The sequence below is a fragment of the Canis lupus genome, chromosome 2 (genome assembly GCF_011100685.1).
Source record: "Canis lupus familiaris isolate Mischka breed German Shepherd chromosome 2, alternate assembly UU_Cfam_GSD_1.0, whole genome shotgun sequence".
Taxonomy (NCBI): domain Eukaryota; kingdom Metazoa; phylum Chordata; class Mammalia; order Carnivora; family Canidae; genus Canis; species Canis lupus.
This window is the reverse complement of record NC_049223.1, coordinates 27,015,752-27,027,673: the sequence shown is the minus strand read 5'-3', so window position 1 is coordinate 27,027,673 and position 11,922 is coordinate 27,015,752. Positions and strand designations below refer to the sequence as shown.

At 40.2% G+C, this 11,922-nt stretch overlaps 1 long non-coding RNA gene across 1 annotated transcript; it reads left to right on the top strand.

Moving 5' to 3' along the window:
- Nucleotides 1-630: 630 nt before the first annotated feature.
- On the top strand, nt 631-10,016 carry LOC102153212. The gene is made up of 3 exons (XR_005354956.1): nt 631-779; nt 9,387-9,460; nt 9,638-10,016. It is a non-coding gene; the product is annotated as an uncharacterized LOC102153212 (long non-coding RNA).
- Nucleotides 10,017-11,922: the final 1,906 nt, after the last annotated feature.

Here is an 11,922-nt window from a genome sequence, read left to right as displayed (position 1 = left end):
ACATTAGGGAAGTCAGTCTGCTTTACCCCAAACCCCTTCAACAGAATCATCCAAAATGATATTTTGCCAAATTCCTGGCACCATGTCCCAGCCAAGTTGACACATAAAATTAACTATTACTGGCAGGTCGCAGCAAGACTAGGAGTTTAAATGCCATTGTGGGGAGATGGGATTCGATTCTTTCATTCAGTGGGAAGAAATGTTGGAATGCTTTGAGAAGGAACATAATGGGGAAATGTGTAAAGGATGGATTGGAGGGCCGAGGAAAATACTGTGAACATAAAATAGTAAATAGTATCCTCTCCCCTACCTGGCAGTAGGGGAGAGGATAGAATGGATTCTGTGAACCTATTAGTTCTGTGAACTGCAGGTGAATTGCCTAATCTCTCTAAAGCTGTTTTCTCATCTTCAAAATGAGACCAAAAGCAGGATCTACTTTATAGTGCTGTGAACATCTAACTAGATAGTGCAAGTGCATGGCCTTCCCTGGAGGACCTTGACCAGAGGTCTGTGTCTATAGGAACCAGCCTTTATGATAGAGTAGGGACAGGTCCTCAGTGGTCCCTGTCACCTGCTATTCAGACTCTGGTGCCACTCTCCCTCAACTGTCCCCAGTTTGGTCTGTGTAATGAGCAGCATTTGGTAGAAGTAATGTCATTTCTAAGACGAGGTCATAAAAGATGGGCACATTCACACCCGCTGGCTTTCTGTCTCCAGATCACTGGCTTTGGGGGAAGCAAGTTGCCACGTTGTCAGCAGCCCTGAGGGAAACCTTTGTGGTGAGGTCTCCAACCAATGAACCAACCAACCATTAGAGAGGAACTCAGACCTTCCGGGGTCTGGGAGTGTGAGCTGGGAAGTCTCTGCCCAGTTTTGTCCAATGATGGCAGCCTTGGCCAACAGCGCAATTGCAACCTCATGAGGGACCTGGCTAAGCCATTTCTGGATTTTGCACCCACAGAGAAAACGTTTGTTGAGAAAAGATGGTTTGTTGTTTTCAACCCCTAAGTTTTGAGTAACTCATGATGTATTGGTCTCATGATGAATTTTTTTTTTTTTTTTTTTAGTCATGAGACTAAAAAAAGATTGTTTTTTACTAATACATCATGAGTTACTCAAAAGCAGCAAACACCTTTGTGCTCAGGATATGCCTTTGACTTTGGAATCTGTAAAATGTAAGGAAGGAGCAGGACATTGGTACTTTATTACTCTTTAGGGAAGATTGGTACACTTGGGAGTGGAATGAGTTGGTGTAGGGCTAAAGAGAAGGAGAGTTAGGGAATGGATATTTTCTGATGATCTAGAGAACATTTGCATGAGACCGCTAAGCAAAGGCGAAGGCAGGGAAGCTGCTCCCTTCATGACATGCAAAGGAAGGAAGTAGCCAGGTCAGGCATGCACTGCCCTTTGTGGCAACCCATCTCTCCCACTGTGGGACACAAACACACACACACACACATGCACACACACTGCACGCTTTTGGACAATCATCTTGGGCTTCCACTAGCCTGCACTTAACCTTCATGTGAACCTCTGTTTGTACCATCTCTGGACATCCTTGGGCCTACAGACACATTGCCTGGCAAGCAGACCATGTCTTTGTGTGAAGGAAAATATACCTCTTCTCACATGGACATAAGCCAGTGCCAAGGCTCAGGGCTTGGCAAGCAAAAAATGAGCTGGATATCAGCCTGTCTATCCCCCAGGTCAGCTGTCTTGTGCAATGTACAAATCACACAACTGTCCTGGTGCTTACAATTACCTGAACCCTGTGGGAAAAGCTGCCTAAATATTTCTGTGAATTTGGTTCAGGGAAAGCAAGAGAGCTGGAGGGTTCTAGAACCAATCAGTAGGGGTAATTCCACTTCATGGAGCGGTGGCTTTGTATGTGTGCTGGATGGTGAGAAATAGCCACACGCTGACCATTGCCCAGTTGGAAGAGCAGTGCTGATTTCCTCAATTTGTCTTCCCCTGAGGACAGAATGCAAGACATTGTGCATGTCAGAGAGGACTGCCACCCTGGGCATATATTTAGTAGAAAATATTCACTCCAAGGCTGCAACTTTCTGTGAAGAAATGCAGGCCAAGATTCCTTTCATAAGTTGTTGTTTTAACCAAAAAGCCAACTTTCTGTTCTTCTCCTACTAATCCCTCAGTTTCATACAATGCTTAGATGAAGGAGCTCTTAGTTTCTCTATAGTTTAAAACCCAATCAACCAACCCATAAATATAGGGGCCAAAGATCATCATAAGATGACCCTGAGTCACTCAAAGGTCAAGTGTCTGGTTCGAGGTCACATAGCATTCGATGGCTGCAGTGGGACTGTAATCCGAGACTCCTGCCTCCACTCCTCTACTGTGGACCATGGCCAGTCATGCCATGCCTCGTGGTGAAGAAGGATATGTAAACAGATTTTTCTCATATAGAGGAGTTTTCTACTGTATCTTGGCCACCAGAAAAATATGATGAGTCAAAAAAAAACTTCTTTCAAAGGATAAAATTCAACTATATTTGTAATCATTTGGCTGCTAGTATCCAGGCTGATATAGGTAAGATGAGGAAGCAAGGAAATGCATTAAAAGGAATCCATGGAGATTCCACTTTGTTGTGAGTGGTAACAGGAAAAAATATATATAAATAGCAATAGAAACCTTGGGACTCAAACCCTATTTTTAGAGTCTTTTGACTTAATCTACAGATAAATGATTTGAATCAGTATGTAAAAAAGGGATTGAGTGGCAGTGTAATACCAAAATTGGCACCCAGGGCAAAGGAGACTCTGGCCTTACCAGGTGGGGAGCACCAGTGAACTTGGTGTCACTTGGAGAATTTTGCGGGGAAATGTGAAGTTGTGGCCCGAGGACAGGATTAAACATAATCATACTAAGACTCGTGGAAGGGTAAACAGCAAACACATAACCTAGGTGGGACAGACTGATTTCCTGTCGTGTGCACATCAGTGAAGGGCTATCTACAAGCCAGGAAAAATGGTGACAAATCTTGGGAAGGGAAATGTAACAAAACCCTGAACCAGCAGCAACTCTGTCGTATGTGGATTTGATGCACCACGAGAAATGGAGCGATGCTCTAGCTCCTAATGAGATTGGGTAGAAGAGGTGGTCAGCTAGAAGGTAGAACTGTTTCTGTGACAACAGCATTCCTGTGTAGTCCCGAGCTTGTGTTCTTGGCTGGAACACAAGTGGGTGGGGAGCGAGGGGCCTGGTGCCAGGAGCCTTTTGGGTCTACCTGGCAGATAGTCTATAACTCTTTATACTGAGAAAATGCTCTATCTGGTGCCAATTCATTCTTTGCCCCTTAAAATTTGGGAACCAAGGGGACACAACTCTGCTTATTTTGGTCACTTTTTAAAAAAAGATCTTATGTATTTTTTTACGAGAGAGAGAGAGAAAGAGAGGCAGAGACACGGGCAGAGGGAGAAGCCGGCTCCATGCAAGGAGCCCAATGCGGGACTCGATCCTGGGACTCTGGGATCACACCCTGAGCCAAAGGCAGATGCTCAACCACTGAGCCACCCAGGAGTCCCAATTCTGGTCACTTTTATAAAGGTAGGTAAGTTCAGTATTTGTGGACGCTCTTGCCTATGGCAAACTTGGCAGACCACTGGAGCACAGAGATGCTCTTGATCACATGCTCCTGCTTTGGGGAGATGCTGCTGGTGCCTCCAGGTCAGGGTTAATTCTGCATTTAATGCTATAGCTTCTGTACCTTCTTTAAGTACATATACACATAATATATAGTGATTTTGCTACATAAGTGTTAAAGAAAAGCACATTTTCTCATCAACTATGAAGGGTTATCAGTCATGGTATAATCACATCTTCAGACTTGACAAAAACAGCCCTTTTTTTTTTTAAAGATTTTATTCATTTATTCATAAGAGACAGAGAGAGAGAGAGAGAGAGAGAGAGAGAGAGAGGCAGAGACACAGGCAGAGGGAGAAGCAGGCTCCATACAGGGAGCCTGATATGGGACTCAATCCTGGGTCTCCAGGATCACACCCTGGACTAAAGGCGGTGCTAAACCACTGAGCCCCCGGGGGCTGCCCAAGAATAATCCTTTTCTCTTTCAACTCCATGTTCTTTTGCCAGAAGTGGATGCCAGCAGGCAAGCCCATGGGGATTCATTGCCTGCTTTCTGGCATGTATATGCCCCAGGCTTGGACTCTCCACTGCTCTGGCACACTTCTGACTTTTGAGTATCTTACCATAGATGAAAGTCTACCTCCTTTTGATCTCTGGGGGTCCTTTCTCTTGATGCATCTACAGCAGTGAGGCCAAGAGTGTGACAGCTAATTTTGTATGTCTTGTAATCTGTTCCTCAATAGTGTTTCTGCATTGGAACATTTCTTGTACAGATTGAATCTATATTATTTCATCCCCACCCCCCATCCATGATCCTCAGAGGATTATGGAGAGAGCAGGTATGGATGCCATCATTTAAGAACTATGGAATTGAAGCAAACCATAAGAGACTTTTAGTGATAGAGAACAAACTGAGGATTGATGGAGGGAGGTGGGGGCGGGAGGAATGGACACAATGGGTGATGGGTATTAAGGAGGACACTGGTGATGAGCACTAGGGATTGAATGTAAGTGACGAATCACTTACATTCTATTCTATTCTATTCTATTCTATTCTATTCTATTCTATTCTATTCATGAAACCAATATTGCACTGTATGTTAATGAAAAATCTGTTGGGTTGAGTTATGGAGATGATAATTGAAATACAGACATGTTCCCTGATACTCCGCAAAGAGATATTAAGGAAAAAAAAAAAGAGCCTAGAGTACTTGCTCCTTTTTATGAACACTTGAAAAAATAAAAAGACTAAACTAACTGTACATTACTCTTTTAATATGACCTCCTTCAGACCAGTGGTTCTTGGCACTGGCTATATATTATCATTTACCTGGGAAACTTTTAAAAAATATTAATGCTCAGTTCTTATCCAGATCAATTAAATCAGGTATGGCTTTTTTTTTTTTTTTAATCTTTGTCCTTTTTGGAATTTGCTGAGCTTTTTGTATCTATGGATCAACATCTTTCATCAGTTTTAGAAAATTCTCAACTGTAACTTGTCCACATATTGCTTCTTCCTCATTTTTTCCTCTCTGAGATTGCAATTATACTTTTGTTAGATCATTTGACTTTGGCTTACATGTCTTTTCTGTTTTTTTTTTTTCTCTCTGTATTTTATTTTAAATATATTAAATTCACTTCTTGAGTTCCCTAACCCTGGCTTCTGACTTGCCAGTCTGACATTAAAACCACCCAATGCATTCTTACTTTCAGATGTTTAAAATTTTCAGTTCCAGAGTCCTTTGATTCTGCTTCATAGATTTCAATTCTCTGTTAAAATCCCCCATATTTTAATGATATGTCCATCTTTCCTTTTATTTTCTGACATATTAATAACAGTTGTTTAAATACCTTGTCTGCTAATTTTAGCATGTAGGTCATCTTTCTGCTTCAAATGGCTTTTTTTTTTTTCTTTCACCTCTTCTTATGTCTTGTAGCTTTTTGTTTTATGCTAGACATTCTACATAAAGAAGAATAGAGACTGGGGATTCCTGGGTCACTTAGTGGTTTAGTGCCTGTCTTCAGCTCAGGGCATGATCCTGTGGTCCCGGGATCAAGTCCCACATTGGGCTCCCTGCATGGAGCCTGCTTCTCCCTCTGCCTGTGTCTCTGCCTCTCTCTCTCTCCGTGTGTCTCTCATGAATAAATAAATAAAATCTTACAAAAAAAGAAGAATAGAAACTAAAGTTTTATTGCTCTGACTCAGAATTTGTCCTTTGATGATTTAATCAGGAATGAAGCTGTAGTTAAATTCAGTGTACCTCTGGTTTCAAATGTTTATGAGTGGAGAAGACCTTCTGTGGTGTCTGACTGCTAGCCTAGCAGGTCTCTCTCCCCTATTTTACTTACAGAGCTTACAGGGCTGATGGGCTACCTTTCAACAGTTTTAAACTTTGCTCTCTAGTTTCCACCCCAAATTTGGCAAATATCTTTTTTTTTAACAAGCTATTTATTTTTTTAAAGATTTATTTATTTATTTGTTTGTTTATTTATGATAGAGATTGACACAGAGAGAGAGAGAGAGGCAGAGACACAGGAGGAGGGAGAAGCAGGCTCCATGCCGGGAGCCTGATGCGGGACTCGATCCTGGGACTCCAGGATCGCGCCCTGGGCCAAAGGCAGGCGCCAAACTGCCGCGCCACCCAGGGATCCCCCAAATTTGGCAAATATCTTAAGGAGCCAACTAGTTGTGTGTTTGAAGCAGATGCTTCTCTTTGGGATAGACTTCCCACTACTGCAAGACTACAGTGCATTTCAGTATGTTATTTTATAGGAGGTTCCTAACCTTCCAAGGGCCTGTGGCTTAGCAAATGAACCATTGGGGACAATGGTCTTTGTGCCTATAGGGCTCCTGAAGTTTCCAAATTATCATTCCAGCTCCACAAGCTATGGTGTTTTTTCTTTCTAATAGTATCCAGCCCATGCTCAAACCTCATCTTACACTTAGAAATGGCAAACAGTCCCAGGGTAGAAAGCAGCCAGTGCCAGTCTACTCATCTTGGAAGGACTCTTTTGTCTTAGGTTGAGTTCAATTAGTTCTATTTGCTTCCACAGCTTTATGGTGTCTTGGATAACATAATTTTAGTAATTTCACTGGCTTTTGTAAATTGTTGCAGCTAGCGCAGTGTCCTGTTGCTTCCTACATTTTACCTGGAACCACAGTTCAATTAGACCATATTCTCTGATGATAAAGCACTGGTTTTGGCAGATGGATCTTATAAAAATGGAGGTGAAAAATAAATAAATAAAAGATGTTATTATTTGGGAAGTATACTACTTGAAAGAATAAACTCATTTATTGCAAATGTTACCTTCTAAAGAAAGGTCTTACTCATATATGTCCTTATTCTTTGATGTTATTCACTAAGCCAATGAAAGAGGCTCCTTCATTCCAAAGTAGCTAATTATCCACCTTAAAAGGCTTAAAGGATCTAGACTATTTGGCAGGAGAATCATTACTGAAAAAAATCTACAAGTGAGATCTCTGAAAACATACAACCATATTTAATATACGATAAGAAGTCTCCATGATGGGAATACACATTATGTGATCTTTTTTCACACATATTTATTCTTTTTTCACCTTCTGATCTTTTACAATCTAAGTCACAGATGTATACAATTATGAGTAGAATATGTGTGATTTTTTCTTATTTGATAATCCTGTGTCCCCAAACAGATAATATGCTTTCTGTGTTCATTATAAATTTGATAGTACTCAGAACAGTGCCTAGCAGACACTTTTTTTTATTAAGTATTTGTTTGTTGTTTTCCACCAGCATTCAACTAATACATTTGGACAGTGAAAAAACCATGTTGGGTTTGTAGATACTAGAGTATATGTAGTGAATTTAGAGCAAAGATATACACAAACATTACAATTATTCACCATTCATGGGAAATAATTGTACAAAAGATACAGGAAGTTTGCTAATTTGTTTCATATTGTCAAAATTGCTTAAAATTGGAGGAGCAGATAGTAGAATCCCTTTCCCAGGAAGTGGTTGGATATAGGATAAATGTATACGTGTCTTGAATTACTTGTTCTGTTGGAAGACAGTGATATTAACTGATTTGCCCTACAAAGATTCTTCTCTAACTAGCTACCATCCTTACTTTCTCATTTAACTAAGTTACACAAAGAGCTATATAAAGTAGAAAATGGGCTTTGTGATGATTTCCTTGACCTTTGAATAAAATTCAATCAATAACATGCCAACATAAAGAAAAGATAATGTACGGAATCTGAGAGCTGGAAAGACTAAGAATCCATAGATTAAAGTCTTCTTGAGTAATTTATGTTAAATGTAAACATTTATTATGCAAAACATGCTAGAATTTTTGGATCATTCAGATTTACATCAGTCTGAAGAGCATAATCTCTCATAGGATCTTATAACTGGGCAGTGGATCATTTCTGTACTGAAGCCACAATACTTGTCACTCTCATTTGAATAAAAGGGTGCTACGTTTATCTGTTTGCAATTACATGTGTATGAAGGTATGTCAAAAGACATACTGCATAATTTAAAGACTATCCATTAATTTGTGATTTACTGGAGAATCCACCCTCTTTGGTTGATAGAGTACAAAAGGGAGCCTGTTCCACTAAACAGGTGTGTATAGATCTTTGACTCTCACTTGCTATCTATAATATTAATGCAGTTATCTATTGTAGACAGAAAAAAACTTATAAGTCTACAGATCTGTAGATTGTAGATCATTTAGGCAAAATATGCATTAAAAATAAACAAAAATATTAACAACCACAGAATGTATTGGGGCATCTGATTGCACTCTGTAAATTAATGTCAAATGTACAATTCCTCATGCTTTAACATTTCATTTCTCCTTTTGGCCAGAATTTTTCTGGGCCACCTGATACTATTAATTAAAAAGGACAACTGCCTCTCTACCTGCATTGCATCCTAAGTTTTTCTTTGTGGGTAATTTAGGTTTACATTATTGATCGGAGTTATCCTTGGGTTGGTTCTTCTATTTGGAGGGAATGGAAGTGTTCCGCTTTTTGGTAGGTGCTTTGCTGTCATTTGATAGTCTCAGTGAGTGTTAGGGGCAAAGAGTCCTCCTGTCAACTTTATGGAATACCCTTATTTACAGATATCAAAACAGACTCAGTGAAGTCAAGCAAGTAATTCAGTGCCCCATGGCTCATCGGTGACTGAGTCAAGCTTAACAATCCAGGTCGTGGTGTTTTGGCTGTGCTATATATTTCTGCAGTTTTTACCCTACAACTTCACAATTTTGACTAAGTCTTGCTTTCTAATATTGAATATACTGATGTTGATGCAATTATTAATGCAGTTAGTTCTGGAAAATCTTGCACGAATAGATAATAAAAATAACCACCTTCTTTGAAGAAGGTCACACTTCCTGTGTAATCAGAGCAGGTGGGACAAGTCCTTCAAAAATTTCCTCCATAGACTTTCCAGAGGGTAAATGACATTCTCCCCATTTTACTTACTTTAAACTGTTGAGCTAAAATCTTGATCTGTGAACATATTATATATCAAGTGGCTAGAAACACAGCAGGGGGAAAATCAGTTTTATTGCATTTTCTGTTAGGAGAACATCCTTACATTATATCGAATTCTTGCCTTATAAAGCACCACATGGCTCTTTGCTTTAGTGGCTGCTGCTTTACCATGCAGGCTACTTGGAAAGTAATTAAATTGAACAGACACTGCCCTTGATTTAAAGTCAGAGGGGGAAGCAGTTAATTGAATAGAAATGACAGTTCTTCTTTTTCTTCTTTTTTTAAAAAGCTAAGCCAAGCTTAGAGACAACGTAAATATTAAAGGGAAACTGCCCTAAACAATCAAGATGAATCATTTGCTTGGTGAGTACAATTTATTTTATTTCTCTTGATAAGCAACAGAAACATTTGAATCCTTTGTAGTTCTCTGCACACCCTTTCTCTCCAGACAAATAACAGTTGGACTCTGTGATTCCTTGTCACCTTGGTGCAGAGGCTTTCAAACCTTTTCTCACTGGATTTTTTCTTGTCTGTTTTCAGGTTGAAGGGTCGTGTGTGACAGAAGCTGGGAAATAAAAGATGGGATTGTTTTCTTGTCATCCTGTACCCTTGCCACCTGGCTGCCGTGATTCTGATGAGTGGAGATACATAATGGCCATCTCAATGCAACGTGCTCCTTTATTTCCTGGGGGTCAGGCACCAGGAGGACCAGGAGGGCATAAGATCTGTTGAAATGTGACCCTCTTTGGAGCAGGGGTAGGAGTGCCCCGGCATGTAGAGGGTTGAAGGAAATGACTTCAAGGCAGAGTTCATAGAGTTCTGAAATCAATAGTTAAAAGTAAAAACACTCATTTTCAAGAACAAAGTATAATTGAAATGTCCCCAGGGGTGAATGAGGAGAAGCAATTTCCTTATCAAGCAACAGATATAAAATAAAATTCCAAAGTGAAAAAAAAATCAAATTTCAACTCTAAATTCTTCTGCTGTATAGAACAGTTCTTTGGGCATTTATGTTGGAAGTCTTTATAGCTTGCCCTCTCCATTATATTTCCCTTTTAGTGATTTCTATTTCATCTCCAGCCAAATTCTTAACCTTCTACACACTTTAGGAGAGATCACTTGGAACCTGATGGATCTGTGTAGAAGAGAAGACAGAGAAAACCAGAGTTTCTTCATGTTCCCATGGTTCGTCTGGAATTATTAGGAGTGGAAATCTTTCACCTTTGTGCTGTGACAAAAGCAATCCTGCATTAATACATTGGCTTCTGCATACTCTTTGGTAAACAAGTGCTTCTGCCACGGAGACCAGTTTTCTAGTCTGAAGGTGAGGGAGCAGGCTTGTGTAACCCTAAGGAAGGCAAATGTGGGGATGAAGGATGGGAGGCAGCCAGGTGAGACTCTGGCTTTGTCACTGACTATCCCTTAGGGAATGCCAAGTTCTCTCTTTGGGCCACAATTCCCTATGGCTGCAAAGTGAAGGGATCCAATGAGATGACTCTAAACTTCTTTTAGCTCTGACATGACTATGTGCCAACTGCTCTCTGCCCCTCCCTCAACCCCTACTCCTCCACAGGATGTTTAAATGGTGGAATCAGATATTAATTTATATTAATTCAGGAAGTCAGGCACCCAGATTGGAGGGCATGAGTGGAGTTGAACCTGAGTAAGGCCTGGGAACATGTGCATCCAACACAGGTGAGTTCTTTCTTTCTTTTCCTTTCTTTCTTCTTCTTTCGTTTTGGGTCTTCGGGGGAGTGGGCGGGCGTGGGCGGGAGGCGGGAGGGAGGGAGGAGGCTTTGAGGGGGGGAGGGAGGTTCGGGAGTGAGGGCTTAGGTCTTTTCGGAGGAGGCGTTGCTTCTTTGGTTCTGTGCTTTATTTTGTTCTTCTTTCTTTATTTCTTTATTTCTTTCTTTATTCTTTCGTTTCTTTCTTCTTTCTTTCTTTCTTTCTTTCTTTCTTTCTTTCTTTTCTTTTTTAGAGAGAACGAGAGAGTGAGGGTGGGTGGACTCTTAAGCAAGCTCCATGCCCAGTGCAGAGTCCAAAGCAGGGCTCCCTCCCATGACCTGAGATCATGACCTGAGCTGAAATCATGAGTCAGATCCTTAACCAACTGAGCCCCCCAGATGAACTATTTTTACGCAGCACCTGTATTTTAGGAAGATTCATGAAATAAGGGGATTCTTCTCTACAAGAATGAATTGATCTGCAATTAACAAAGAATAAAAAAATTGTTGACTTAGTTTGAGGCAGAGTTTATAACTTCCCCTTTCCAAAAAAAAAATGCAAGTTGCTAGATTCTTCAAGTATAAAAGAAAAAGATTGGATTGGTGATCTCCAGCAGAAATTCCCATAGTGTATTTCACAGAAAAGTTTCAAGAACTAATAATAAGCGTTTGGATGGGGGGCAAAGGACTCTGCTTAAAGACTAGATTAAACATGCATCGTTATTACTGGACTTCTCAAAATTGTTAACGCACTAACAATACATTTTGAGCTTATAAAGTAGGTATACAGAATATAATATTTACTGAACTTGTTTAATTATAGAATTCATTTCTCTCCCTCAAACGTATTATTATTATTATTATTATTATTATTATTATTAATCTTAAGCAACTCAACTAGTGTCTGAGGAGGACAGTTTGGAGAAAACATTGCCTTAAGTAGTCAATGCTTTTAATCTCCACTTACTCTCCAGAAGAGATGTCCCCTTTGTATGTCAGCAAGGGGAAGGTTCAGGTTAGATGTACTAAAGAATTTTCCATGCAGAACCATGCAATAGGTGCTGAATACAATTGTGGGATTTTTCTTTGCCCCATCAGCCC